Source organism: Arachis ipaensis, chromosome B1, assembly GCF_059453495.1.
Source record: "Arachis ipaensis isolate K30076 ecotype BB chromosome B1, ASM5945349v1, whole genome shotgun sequence".
Lineage (NCBI taxonomy): Eukaryota > Viridiplantae > Streptophyta > Magnoliopsida > Fabales > Fabaceae > Arachis > Arachis ipaensis.
In genome coordinates, this window is record NC_142436.1 from 128,497,687 (window position 1) to 128,502,296 (window position 4,610).

The 4,610-nt window shown below is 37.8% G+C and overlaps 1 pseudogene; it reads left to right on the top strand.

The window, feature by feature from the left end:
* The first annotated feature begins 859 nt into the window (after positions 1–859).
* On the top strand, positions 860–3,486 carry LOC107611139 (putative receptor-like protein kinase At5g61350 pseudogene; annotated as a pseudogene).
* The last annotated feature ends 1,124 nt before the right edge of the window (positions 3,487–4,610 follow it).

Here is a 4,610-nt window from a genome sequence, read left to right on the forward strand (position 1 = left end):
GAACAATTTTGATTTTTTGTTTTTTTAATATGTTTTTGTTTTTGTTGTTTAAATTATTTGAAATTATAAAATTAGAATTAATTGAATTTTAAAATTTAATTAATTTAAAAGGGTATTTTTGTCTAATCAAATAAAGGAAGAATGTTTAAGACTTTTTATAAAATTAAATAAAAAATATATTTTTATTTTTATTTAATTAAAAGAGTGTATTAGTAAAAGTGGTGATATATTAAATGTTAATGTGAAAAATAAATTTCACGTAACTTGTTACTACTTGTCCATATTTTTAATGTATCAGTACGTATGAATTTATTATCCTACCGTAGCAAACACGGATACTAACAAACAGAATCATTTACTTCTTCAACAAAAATACGGTTTTGCATTTTAACTATACTCACCACGTCGAGCCCGACTGGAATGGATGTTAACGCGTTTTGCAGTTTCATTTATCTTAAATACTAGTACTTCACAACGAACATCCTTAGTTACATTAATCAACCATAAGAGTAACTATTTCTGTTCTATTCTATCTATGCATTAACACAAACAAACCCCCAACATGCAAACCAACTTTAAACTCCTTTTTTCCTTTTATTACTACTCCCTCCCAACAAGGTGAACAAACTATATACACTCTCTTCAATAATTCCCTTTAGTTTCTCCAAATCCGGAACAATTCTATCTCTTTTACCATCCTGTATACACCATAGGCATATCTGCATGAATAGTTTAATACTGCTATATCTTAAGCTTTTTTGAATTTCTGAGTATTAATTCATTCATAAAATTAATTACTATTCATGTATTGTAGAGTATCGTATTCAATTCTGAGTATTGGAATTTACGAAACATAACAATGTCTTCACGTCCACTTCTCCACCACCTTTCTCTTCTGCTTCTTCTTCTCTTCTTGTTCCTCTTAAGCCACACAAATTGTTACTCACCCTATGTTAACTACCTCATTGATTGTGGCGCCTACAACCACACACACCTCAACGATGGCAGAACCTTCAAATCCGATCGTCAAACCACGTCCCTCCTATCCACAACAGAAGACATCCAAGCTTCAAATCACTCACCAATCGCCATAACCATGCCTTCTTCTGTTCCTCCATCATCACTTCCATTGTTTCAAACCGCTAGAATCTTCGCAGACGAATCCACATACACCTTCTACATCTCCCGAACCGGCGGTCGAATCTGGATCCGTCTTTACTTCTACGCTCTCCCTCACCCTTCCTATGATCTCGCAACCGCTTCATTCTCCGTCCACACCAACCACTTTGTTCTGCTCCATGAATTCTCTCCCAGAAACAACGACAATCTTGTTTTCAAGGAGTATCTCGTTACCGTCTTTGAGAACAGATTCTCTCTCAAGTTCAAGCCCATAAAGAACTCATTCGCATTCATCAACGCAATAGAGGTTGTCTCCGCCCCTGACACGCTCATCTCCGACTCCGCCACCGCCGTTTCGCCTCACGGAGAATTCAAAGGACTACAGCAATCTGAGTTCCAAGTACTGTACCGCGTTAACGTCGGCGGCGCAATCATAGCCCCTAACAATGACACCTTAACAAGAACATGGGAGCCTGATGATACTTATAATGCAAATCCAAATGGCTCTGTAAACGTTGCTGTTCCTTACAAAGGAATCAAATACCCTGAATTCGGTGGAGCAGATTTGATTGCTCCTAGCTTCGTTTACGCAACGGCGGTGCAGATTAAAGATCATAAAGACATGCAGTTTCAAAGCAAGGTGAATCTAAGTTGGATGATGAACGTGGAGAATAGCTACTCTTATTTGATAAGGTTGCATTTCTGCGACATTGTAAGCAAGAGTCTCAACCAATTGGTCTTCAGTGTCTACATCAATGGTATGGTTGGTGTGCCTGATTTGGACCTTTCTTCTCAAACCAGAGATCTAGCCACAGCGTATTACCAAGACTTTGTCCTTAACGCTTCCGCCGTCGAAAACGGTTTCATCTTCGTTCAGTTGGAACCCGAGGATCTCCAGCAGGGGACAAGCAACGCGATCTTGAACGGAATCGAGATCATGAAGATGATCAACTCGGCAAATAGCTTCGACGGTTTGTTCTCCGTCGATGGAGATTACAAAGAGCAGAGTTTTCCGCCCAACGCGGAGATGAGGACGTTAGCTTTTGTTGGATTGGTATTGGCATTAATAGGCCTAGTGTTGCTATTAATGACATGTGTTCAAATGAGTAAATCGACTAAAAGCTGGGAAGTGCAAGCAGGCTTCACTTGGTGGATGATCCATCCATTCTATTCAAGATCGTTTTCCAGAGTTCGCTCTCCAAGAAAAGGGCCTAAAAGGTTCTTTCATCTCAGCGAATTACAACGCGCCACCAACAACTTCGAGGAAAGTAGAGTGATTGGTGTTGGAGGCTACGGTAAGGTGTATCTTGGAAGATTGAAAGAAGACAACATGAATGTGGCTATTAAGCGAGCCAATGGCGGTTCAGGACAAGGCTTAAAGGAATTCAGGACCGAGCTAGACATGCTCTCTGAGCTGCGCCACCGCCACCTTGTGTCGCTAATAGGCTACTGCGATGAGAACTCGGAAATGATCCTTGTTTATGAGTACATGGCTAATGGCTCGTTTCGCTCTCACCTCTACGGTGCCAACCTCCGTCCCCTCTCTTGGAAACAGAGGCTCGAGATTTGCATCGGTGCCGCTCGCGGATTGTACTATCTCCACACCGGCGCAGCGCAGAGTATCATTCACCGCGATGTCAAGACTACAAACATCCTCTTAGATGAAAACTACGTCGCGAAGGTTTCGGATTTCGGATTGTCGAAAACCGTCCCTAACAAAGCTTATGTTAGCACTGCAGTGAAGGGGAGTTTTGGATATCTTGATCCCGAGTACTTCAGAAAGCTGAAATTGACACAGAAATCTGACGTGTATTCTTTTGGTGTGGTGCTTCTTGAGGCTCTGTGTGGAAGGCCGGTTATATGGACTTGTCCGAATTCGACGCAACAAGTTAGCTTGGTTGATTGGGTAATGGAACGTTGCAAGAGAGGCATGGTTCATGAGGTAGTTGATCCCTCCATTCTTGAGAGTATAAACCCTAAATCCCTAAAAATGTTTGTGGGAGCTGCTAAGAGGTGTTTGGAGGATCATGGTGCTGATAGGCCTAGCATTGGTGATGTGTTATGGCATTTGGAATGTGCTTTGCAATTACAAGAAGGTGCATTACATGTTGATGCACCAGAATATAATTTGAGCGGGAAGAATTTAACTTGTTCTCAACAAGGAGGGCAAAATGGAAATTGTGATGTGGTGGATAATGATATTGATAATGCAGATAATTTGGGTGACATCAAAGATGCTAATGCTGCTTTGTTTTCTCAGATAGCTAACCTTCAAGGGAGGTAACATAGGGATTTGCAAAGGTTTCAAGAGTATAATTTATACAAGTCATTTGGAGTAATATTTAGACATCAAATAGTGATGGAATAATAGAAAATGTTGAGTAACTAACTCTTGATTTTATAGAGAGATCCTATTAATCTCAGTGATATCAAGTGATATCAAATGTAATAGGCCTATGTAAAAATTATTTATGTTTATTGTTTAGCTTAGTCTATTTTTTAAACAAATTTAGGATGATACATCCTATTAGGTAAATATTTTATAATCAAGAATTATGATAAAAAAAATAACAATTGCAAATATTTAGAAATGGTTCGAAATCTAATACCTAAAAGTAAAATATAATTTTTTTTACGAATATTAGTTTTACGTGCATTAAAATCTCTACTCTGTCAATGATGAAGAAAAAGAAGGGTTTCCGGAATCAATAACCAACAAGGAAACAAGAATAAATTTACTTACTAAATTTAAATCAAACAATACTTTAAGAAATCCAAAGTATTTGCGGTGCAAGGTATACTCTACAGAATTCTAAAATAAAAGTTAAAAATAACAAAAGATAATAACTTGATAAAATGCAACTAAAATAACAAGTTTTTGCATAAAGAAAAATACAAAATTGAAAAGAAAAACATGTGGAAGGAAACTTACACAGAGAACTAGCTTAGACAAGTCACAAAAAATCGTTAGAATGTGTGAGAGAATAAGTGTGTTTTTGAGTGAGAATTTTCAATTTTTTGGTCGTTGCTTACCACTCTGTTTATAAACATTTTCAGCCAATCTTGCCATATGTCGACTTTGGAGCAAACCAAAAATAATTGTTCACGCCAAATGCAGACCAGGTAACTGTCTTGCACACCAAGTTCACCAATTTTCTTAAACAATTTCACCTTTGTAGAGATGATCACCATCGAAACTTCTTCGATCGAACGCCTCATTTTTGAGATCGCTTTCTAGGCTAAAAAATTTTTCCTAGGATCATCATCATTGTCGAGGCTTTATTTTGAGGCAGGATGATCGATTCTTTGCCACAATTAATTTTGTTTTAAATAAATTCATGATACTCTTTAACTTTTCAAGTAACTGTCATTATCATCATGACTCCATTAAATATGTACACGTCCTTCCACGTTCCATCAATCTTTTTGCACCTCTTCTATTTCTCAAATTTCATCTTCAAGACACACTTATAAAACTCAAACGTTATTTT